Consider the following 10,355-nt stretch of genomic DNA (forward strand, 5'->3'; position numbering starts at 1 on the left):
GAGGGGGGAGGGGAGGGGAGGGAGGGAGGGAGGGAGGAAGGAAGGAAGGAAGGAAGGAAGGAAGGAAGGAAGGAAGGAAGGAAGGAAGGAAGGTCAGACAGACAGACCAGGGAGTCAGCAGAATCTATGCTTAGCCTAAAAACTGTTAACCTCAGGGTGTCTAGCCCATGACCTCAGCCCCATCAGTAGTTGAGTCTTGACAGCAATCTAAAGAGGAGACTGATCTCAGAGGCACCCGTCTCACTTCCCCTTATTGGGTAATTGCTATCTAAAATATTAACCAGATGTTCATTCTGCTTCTGTAATCTTATTTTGATATGGGTCTGGGGGTCACTAAGAGATTCATCATGACCATGAATAAATTTTAATAAAAAGGCGTTTATTTATATACTACAGGCACCAGGCACCAGGACTGAATGAGAGCACCCCCAAGATGCAGCATCTAGCTATATCAGCCCAGGGCTTATAAAGGCAAAACCCTCACAAAGTTACAATTTGGGGCTTTGCAATTATCTTTTTGAGCAGAGTAAATAAGTTTGATTACAAAAGTAGAAATAGTCATTAGTCTAATGACCCATACTATCTTGCAAGAAATTTGGCAAAATCAGTCAATTTAAGAATAGTCTTCAATGTCTGGGGAAAAGGGGAAGCAAGCCAACAAGGTACAGCCTGTACAAGTGCGGGTGTGTGTGTATGTGTGTGTGTGTGTGTGTGTGTGTGTGTGTGTGTGTATAAAATCTTAAGCATAGTTACTAAAACCTTAAATGTAATGTTAACTATCACAATTTACTGCTGCTTGCTTAGGAAAACACCCTGATAATGGTAACAAAAATCCCCCAAGTTGAGACAATGTGGTTTGTCCCTTTAACAACTCTAGCCACTGTCTTCCTCTTTTGCAGCAGTTCTCTGAATGGTAAAGAAGTTTATTTGTCACAATGTTGCTATATGTAAAACAAGCTTGCTTTTTTTCTTTTTTTCTTTTTTAACCTTTTAAACTTACATTTTATTTTGTTTTGTTTAGGGTTCTTTCCCTGGCAGTCTGTCTCAACTGCTGTAACATTTTTGAGGCCCCAGTGAGATCCCTGGGAGACCCCAGACTCAAGGCCAGAGGTCCTGGAGAAGCCCCAAGACTTTGGAGCCCAGGGAGCCGGTAACTGGGAGAAGCCCTGGTGGACTTTGAAGTCTAATAGGTCCGAGTCTTCGGCTGCTAATTAACTCTCACTAACCTGGCTTGAAAGGCCCTTAAATGGGAGCAAGCCCAATGTGGCCTTGACAGATCCTAGGCAGGAATTCAGACTTTTTTACAAATTTACAAATTGAAACTTAGACTTGCCAGCCAAAGCACATCTGAAACTCAGATCTATTGGTGAGTGGTTTTATTCTGTTTAGGAGTCTGGACAATATGGGGAAGTCTTAGGGTGGATGGGACAACATTATAAATCCACCTCTGGGCAGAAAAAGAGCTGCTCTCTTGTCCCCTTGGTTAGGAACTGTTGGGTATATGTGAGTGAAGGTAGCCATCCCATGTTTGTCTGTCTGGCCTCCTCTGATTACATGAACATTTTGTCTTTGTAAGTTACTGTTTGATGAATCTGTTTTCTGGTGTGCCCATAGTCTTGTTGCAGACTTGGGGGCCCAACCAATCAAGCTTGGAGAGAATAAAAGAGCAAGCTCAGCGGCAGTGCATGCTCCCCAATAGTGCATCACTCCCTCCTTCATGGTCCTCTATGTCTAGCCCAGGCTCTCTCTGTAGTTCTGGCTGCTACCATCTCTGTAGCACCAAGCTAGAGCAAGGCAGGTACCCCCAGCATGCTGTCCCATGGGTATAAAAACCCCAACTCCAGTTGGCCTCCTGCACTCCCACCTCAATGGGGGGCCCCAGTCCATGACTGTCTTTTGGGTGTGGATTGTTTTTATGTCTGTATAAAGCATTGTTTTATGTATGCTATTCTACTTTATTAAAAGCTGGCTCTGCAGTTGTGTTATGGACACCTAATCTATGACAGAGAAAGGAAAAACAAAATAAAACAGCTACCAAAACGATGATTCCCAATGGGGAGTATTGCCATGTGTCTTGGGGGAGGGGTCGTATTTAAATCTCTAAAGCTTTTGCTAAAGTATAATAAACTTTATCTCCAGATTTGTAAGTCTGTTATGTAAACTTTCTATATCTCAGATTTTTAAGTTCACTGGGTTTGGTTAATAAACCTGTAAAAACTGCAACAGAAAAGTTAGCTTAAAATCTTACAATAATAGGGTTGATAATTGAAAAACTATACATGGGCATTCTTAACTTACTACACCATACTGCACCTGCAGCTAGGACGCAATTCCTGTTTGAAACCAGACGCGTTTCGTCTAAGAAATGTTCACTATCCGTAGCCACCAGGGAAATGCAAATCCAAACTACTCCGAGATTCCATCTCACCCCTATCAAAATGGCTAAGGTCAGAAACACAAGCAACAGCTCATGCTGGCAAAGCTGTGGAATAAGGGGAACACTCTTCCAGTGATGGTGGTGGTGCAGATTTGGACAGTCACTGTGGGAATCAATATGGTCATTCCTCAGAAAGTTGGGAATCAATGTGCCTCAAGATCCTGTTATACCACTCTTGGGCATATAGGCAAAGGACACTCTCTCCTACTGCAAGGACACTTGCTCAGCCATGTTCACAGCAGCTTTATATGTAATAGTCAGAAACTGGAAACAACCTAGATGTTCCTCAACAGAAGAATAGATAAAGAATATGTGCTACATTTATACAGTGGAGTATTACTCAGCTATTAAAATAATTATGAAATTTGCAAGCAAATGGATAGAACTAGAAAAAAAATTGTCCCAAGTGAGGTAACCCTGACCCAGAAGGATAAATATGGTATGTAGTCCCGTATACATAGATACTAGCTGTTAAGTAAATGAAAATCCATTTATAATCCATAGACTAAGCTATAAAGGAAGGGCCCAGGGAAACAAGTGGACACTCCAGGGAGGAGGAAATGGAGTAGATTTTGCAGATAGACTGGGTGGGGAAAGGAATGGGAGGATTGGGGCGGGGGGGGGTGAGTAGAGGGAGAAAACGCAGAAAGAGACAGCTGGAACTGAGCATTTGAGGGTATACTATGAAAATCTAGTACAGTGCAAACATCCTAAAATATATAAGGGTGATCCTAATGCGGTCTCCTAACAGTGGGGGAGACAGAATTTCAACAGGCCATCTACTAAACATGCCTTCCAGCATAAGGACTGGGTTATATTCAGCTGAGTTGTTGCCTAAGGGGATCCTATGGAGATCCCTAAACAACCCAGGCTTTTGCTAAGACAGTGGGTTACTGTCTGAGAATTGACAGTGGGGGGCCCACTGCCAAGACAACACCCACACAACTAATTGAACATGGAGAAGTTGGGCCTTCACTCCTACATTCTAGGGTCACTGGCGTTGGAAAATACTCAGCAGACCACCAAAAGAGAAACATTTGGTGTTTACCAACTCAGCCACAACAACCTTTGACCTACCGTCTGTCCTGCCTACAAGATATGCTAGGGCAATAGTGGTAGCACAGAACTTGTGGGAGTGAACAACTAATGTCTGGTTTGACTCAAAGCCCACTCCACGAGATAGAGCCCATACCTGACACTGTGTGGGTAACCAAGAACCCGAGACTAGATAGGCCAGAGGGTAAAGCCAACCACTACATATATATATATGTGTGTATAAATATATATGTATATATATGTATATATATATATATGTATGTGTGTGTATGTATATATATGTTTGTACGTGTGTGTGTGTGTTAATAAAATGACTCCTAATGACATTCAGCTCTACTCATAGATCAGTGCTTCATCCAGAGATCATCAGAGAAGTTTCCTTCAGCAGCAAGTGGAAATAGATGTCGAGACCCACATCTAGACATTACTCAGGGAAGGAGTCCTTGGAACAGGCATCTCTAAATGGGATCAACTCCCTTCCCTCAGAGCTCAGGGGACTCCACAAAAGAGGAGGTGACAAAGAGTACAAGAACCAGACAGAATGGAGGATGCCAGGAGAACATGGCCTCTGAATCAACTCAGCGGGGTGCATATGAGCTCACGGGGGCCTGAAGCAGCAAGCAGGGGAACAGCACAGGTCTGTAGAGTCCTTGCATAAGTATTATCGCTTCTGTCTTAGTATTTGTATGGGTCTCCTGAGCCTGAGAACAAGTGGGTCTCTGATTCTCGTGCATGCTCTTGGGACTCTTCCTTGTTGGGTTGCTTTGATTACTTTCAGTATGACGATTTTTACTTTATCTGGCTATATTTTATTTTGTCATGTTTGGCTGTTATCTCTCAGAAGCCTCTTCTAATGAGAGACAGAGAGTAAATCTAGAGGGGAGGGAGAACAGGAAGCAGCTGGGAGGAGCAGAGGGATGGGACCATAATCAGGATACATTGTATGAAAAAAGAATCTATGTTCAATAAAATAAAATTAAAATATGAAAAAGGGGGAGATGTCAGCACACAGTCCACGAATGGAGTCATGAGGAAGATTCTGAGAGCTTCTGAGAAAGCTTCAGGAAAACAAGAGAAAAGTCTGAGGTCTCAGTTTCTTCTTTTCGTGCCTCTCCCAGGTTTAGCAGATAGGAGCCAGTTGACTTGATTACTCATTACCACTGGCTATTGTGATTCGCTTGCTTGCCACTATGGACAAACATGGCTCTGCCACCTGCGGCTTATCCTTGTCATTGTACACTTTACTCCTGTGACTCTTCTTAACCCTCAGAGTATAAGTTGTCTAACACTGAGTAAAGTTATTCATTGCATTAAAAAGAAAAAAAAAGATATTTTAAAATAAGAGCCATGTAACTCTGCCACCATCTTGGTTAAGATGACCGCCAGTGAAAGAGGTGGCAACAGGCCTCCAAGATATCTTAGATTAAGCTGGACTTTGGTATGGTAATTCTTATCCCAAGAATAAAAACAAGATTAATGAAAAATAGAATATAAAAACAACATGTTTGAGAAATAAGATATTAAGATTTCACTTACATGCATTTATATACAATTAAAAATAAGTTTGTAGATGGGGGAATACAGGCAGCTCTCTCATTTACCTTAGTAGTGTTCTTTAATATAATGCCTGAGGGAGACGGAAATAGAGCCTTTAATAGCTTTTATTCCTCAATTGAGGCAACAGAAATGTGAAGATTTGTTCACTATGTTCAGTAACTGTTTGTTCTTTTTATTTAAAGACTAATTAAGAGGTCTCCTGGGTGTCAGCTTTATCTCAAAATAATGTCATAGACTGGACCAAAGTGTTTGTCCTTGTATAGCCTCAAAGTTTACTGCCTGCAAACATCACCGCTTTGATAGATGCAGAGATTCTTCTAGTAATTTTGCCATTTCTAGGTGTCAGCTTTATCTTAAAATAATGTCATAGACTGAACCAAAGTGTTTTTCCTTGGGTATCCTCAAAGTTCACTGTCTGCAAACATCACTGCTTTGATATATGTAGAGATTCTTCTAGTAATTTTGCCATTTCTAGTCCATGGACAGATACACACCTGAGCTAAGAGAATACATCAGTTCAAGATGCAGATGACCAGGCCTGAGAGATCCATTTTAAAAGGCAAATATTGCCAGAAACAGAATTAAGTAAGAAAGGAGATAAAAGAAGCCATGTCATGGGATAAATCAGCATGGGTCACCTCCTAGCCTCTGGCCAGGTTTTTGATGCCATCCTGACAGTCACTATCAGGGACCAGCATCCCTAGTTGGCTCTTCTGATTGAAAATATAATTTAGGTGCCAGGTAGTGGTGGCACACACCTTTAATCCCAGCACTTGGGAGGCAGAAGCAGGAGGATTTTTATAAGTTCAAAGCCAGCCTTTATATGTATCTTATTTAGGAATGACCACCAGCGATTCAATGTCATAACATAGAATTTGTCCAAGGTTTTGGATAGACTAAGACAGCAGAGATCTTTCTTATTTTAGATAAAGGATAACAAAACTTCGAGGTATAGGCGAATGACCTGGGATGAGAAGAGTTAGAGATGGCAGGGAAAAGATGAGAAACTAAAAAGTTAGGGCCACGGCAATAAGCACCAGAAACTGAGCTACGTCTCTTATGATGCAGCAAGACCACAGTCCAAGAGTCTGGTAAAAGCCTATAGACCTCCTCTTCCTACCTGAGGTCTCTTTAGGGCTACAGAAACTGACTTGAAAATGGATGTATGTCCTGTCCAGCAGGACCCAGTTATTTGTGGGTGCGAGGGGGACTGCAAACCTGAAGAGAAATGAGTGAGAAAGAAGAGCGGAGACCAAGGAGGATTCTTGTCAAGGTCTCAGTTTATTAGGCTGAAATGCCAGGTTATAAGCACACAGGGAGGGGAAATAGGGAGGGGCTGAGGGGGAATTAACAAGGAACAAAGAAGTGGGCATCTGGGGACATAAAGGCTGAATTCAGACTGCAGGCGGGAGGGCACTCGGAGTCTTATCTCTGGAATGTAGATTCCTCCTTAACAGTACCGGGTGTCAGGCTGGGCTCAGCACATAACTCATGTCCTTAGAAGTCTTGGGAGTCAGGAAGAGATAAGGAAGAGGGGACTATAATTCAGCTTTTTAGGGTCTTAGGTGCCAGGAAGAGATAGGGAGGAGGAGGCGACCGGCTCCTTAACACAAGGCCATTTGGCTTATTAGGGTGGGAAGCTGCGAAAGGCTTACTTTCTCACAGTATGGTCTCCAACAGATGTAGTCTTTGTCTTTGCTAACTCTATTAAGCTTCGGTTATGTGTATAAACTGAGTCTTACATTCCAAAATGGTGCACTATGAAAGGATAGGGAAAATAAGGTTCCCAGTCTCCCCACAAGCTGCACTTATGATTTAAAGTTTTATTGTGACACCAATAGAGCTTCAGCTCACGAGATGTGATTTTTAAGGCTCAAATGTAATAGGGATAAAACTGTAAAAATCCTAATCTTATAAAAGATTAACTTGTAAACTGTAAAGATCAAATTCTTTAATGTGCTCGGAACTGTGCTTGTCAGCATACTAAGTATAAATGTAATTCATGTACAGGGGCAGCAGGCCTTTTAGCTGTCTGTGTATGTTTTCAAGGTTAAGCCTGAAACATGTAACTAAAACCATGTAAAGTTTATATTAAAGCAGGTATACTTAATAGATGGCCCTCAAGACTCTTCGAAGTTCTACTGAATATAGTGTTTTAAATTATTTAATGAAAGAGGTTTCCTATGATAGACAAAATGCCAGCTCCCAGTAGCAGCCAGAGGGCCTTCTCCAAAGACAACTCCACCTGGACTGTGATGACACTAACCACTGGGGAAGCTTGTCCAAGCCTTGATCACTGCCAGGACCCAGAACAAAACTGTAGACAAGCAGGACACTGGAGAATCAACTGCCCCTCTCTGCCTTGCCAAGGTAGGCTAGTCTCTCAAATTCCTCACCCACAGGAAAGTCTCAGAATACTGGGTCGGGCAGCCCAGGGCCAATGATGCCCCTGTATGGCAATTAAAGAGTTAATGCCATCTCTATGGATATTGAAGGCTGACTCTACTTTGGATCTCTGAGGAGGAGAAACCTAGGGAAACCATCCAGGTAGCCAGTCAGTCTCTGTCATTTATTTGAACAAAGGTCATTGGGTTTACACTTTGTGTTCTAACGCATCCTTCTCAGATCTCTGATGTTGCTGATGACTAAGTTTAGCCTTATCACAAGTTTAATGGCAGCTGCTCAATCAGTCCATTTCATATGTGAAAACCAGGCCTTGCTTTTTTAGAGATATTAGGTCACCTGGTGACAAATGCAAACTCACAGACAGGTTTGCTTTGCTGACAGGCTGCGTAGATATTAAAAGATGGACAGGTTTCAGTGTAACTCCTTACTATTCTTTTATTTAAAGCAATTTGCTTTATGGTGAACGTTCTCGGTAATAAACCACTTATGCCTCCAGGAAAATGACTAAATAGAAAAGGTTTAAAATATATAAATACAAATTATAAAAATATCCTAGCTAGAGATGGACACAAGTTAGAGTTATCTAAAAGGAGAAAACCTCAATTGAGAAAATGCCTTCATAAGCTCTGAATTTTTCTTAATTCATGATTGATAAGAAAAGGGCCGGTCGATTAGGAATGGTGTCATCCCTGGGCTGGTGGTCCTGGGTTCTACAAGAAAGGAGGCTTCACAAGGCAGGAGGAACAAGCCAGTAAGAAAACCCTTCATGGCCTCTGCATCAGCTCCTGCCTCCAGGCTCTTGCCCTGACTTTCCTCAGTGATGGACTGATCCCTGGAAGTATAAACTTAAATTCATCCTTTCTTTCCCAAGTTGCTTGGTTATTATGTTTCATCACAGCAATAATAACCTGAACTAGGACAAACTATTTAAGAAAATGATTTTAAAATGTCCCATGGTGCTAAAAACGCCTCTGTCTCATCTATAAATCCCCCTCAGGCAGAGGACAGAGGAATGAGTATTCATACTTCTAATCCAGAATCATTTTGGGGTCCTCAAGCTTTTGCTGTGGCTCAAAGATGTCTAAACACTCGTTAACTGCTTTTGCTATGATAAAGATTTCAGTACAGATTGCAAACAATGGTAGTAATCTCCTTTTGTAACTTAAAAAGTCCATGCAAGCTTCAGGGAAACTTGGACCCACCTGTCACGGGTCAAATGATTCCAGATAAATATTCAGTCCTACAGGCTAGGTACCAAACAGTTCTCCACATGCTATCAAAAAAAAAAAAAAAGTAACCACAAACCCAGCCAAAAGACCCTTTGATCTACAATGGTTTCTCACCTCCAAGATATGCTAATGCAATGGTGGCCTAAAAATTGTGGGGGAAACCAGTCAATATCTGATTTGATTTAAGGTCCATTTCATGAAATGGAACCCATATCTAACACTTGTGTGATCAGGAACCTGAGAGTAGATAGCCCAGGGAATACAGGTAAAACCAAATACTACTATTCTAAAAAGGAAAAGGAAAGTAGCAATAAATGACATTCCTAATGACATTCTGCTATATTCATAGATCAGTGCTTTGCTCGGCTGTCATCTAGAGACGCTTCCTTCTGCAGCAGACAGGAATAAAGACAGAGACCTTCAGGCAGTGAGAGACCTTGGAGCACTCAACCCTAAACAGGTTATCTCCATCAAATCCCCACCCTCAGGGCTCAGAGAACTCTGTAGAAGAGGAGGCACAAAGAATTACAAGAGCCAGAGGGGATGGAGGACACCAAGGAAACTAGACCATCTAGATCAACAGCAGATGCACCTATGAACTCAGAGTCTTTGGCCGCATTCATATAGCCTGCACGGGCCTGCATCATCAGATGGGATCGTGGGGCTGAAAGGAGAGTGGACATAGCACCCAACCCTAACCCAGAAGCTATCCCCAATAGATAACAATTTGCAAATGAAAAAAAAGAAGTTTTCTATGAGAGATTCTAAATGGAGAAACAAACTACTTTTAAGGTAGGCCTGGCGCCCAGCTGGCGGTACGTGGCCAGCAGAAAACCAGCTCAGCAGCACATTTGGAACTTTTTGTCTCATAACGTTGTGTCAGGGCAGCATTTTTTCCCTTAGGGCTCCTTAGAGCTTTCCTTAAAGTGAGTATGTTATGGCTTCAGGTGTTAGGATTTTATAGGATTCTTGTGGGCATGAATGTGTGTCTCTGCATCTATATGTGTTTTTTGTGCTTTTTCTTTCTGTTCTCCTGTCTGCTCTGTCCTTTTCTGATTAGTTCCTTTCTATTTTTTCTTATTTTATTATTATCCTTTAGATGCCTTCTTTCTAACAAGAGACAGAAAGGATTTGGATTCAGATTTGGAGGGGAGGTGGGAGGATGTGGCATGGATCAAGGGAGGTAAAACCAAAATTAAAATACACTGTATTTTCAATATTTTAAAAAATATTCACCATGATCAAATTGTATTCATTCCTTGGGTACAAGGATGCTACAAAGATAGACAATTCAGAAAATGTAATACATCATATATAGAAATTACATGATCTTACCAATAGACGCAGACAAAGCCTTTGACAAAGTTTAACAACCATTTATGCTAAAAGTGGGAAAAACTCAAATTCTACTAAAGTCAGCAGTAAGATAAGAGTGTCTGTTTCCTTCACTCATATACAATTCCCTACATCAAGTATTATTAGAATGATAAGAAATAAAAAAGGACACACACAAAAAAGAAAAAGTCTCATTTGTAGACCATCTGATCCTTTGCACAGATGGCCCTATATATTCCACAAGACAAAAACAAAAAAACAGACAAACAAAAAAGACTCTTAGAACTAAACTTCCAGCAAAATAGCAGGACACAAAACAAAACAAATCAACACTT

This window comes from Mus caroli, chromosome 3 (genome assembly GCF_900094665.2).
Source record: "Mus caroli chromosome 3, CAROLI_EIJ_v1.1, whole genome shotgun sequence".
In the NCBI taxonomy this organism is placed as follows: domain Eukaryota; kingdom Metazoa; phylum Chordata; class Mammalia; order Rodentia; family Muridae; genus Mus; species Mus caroli.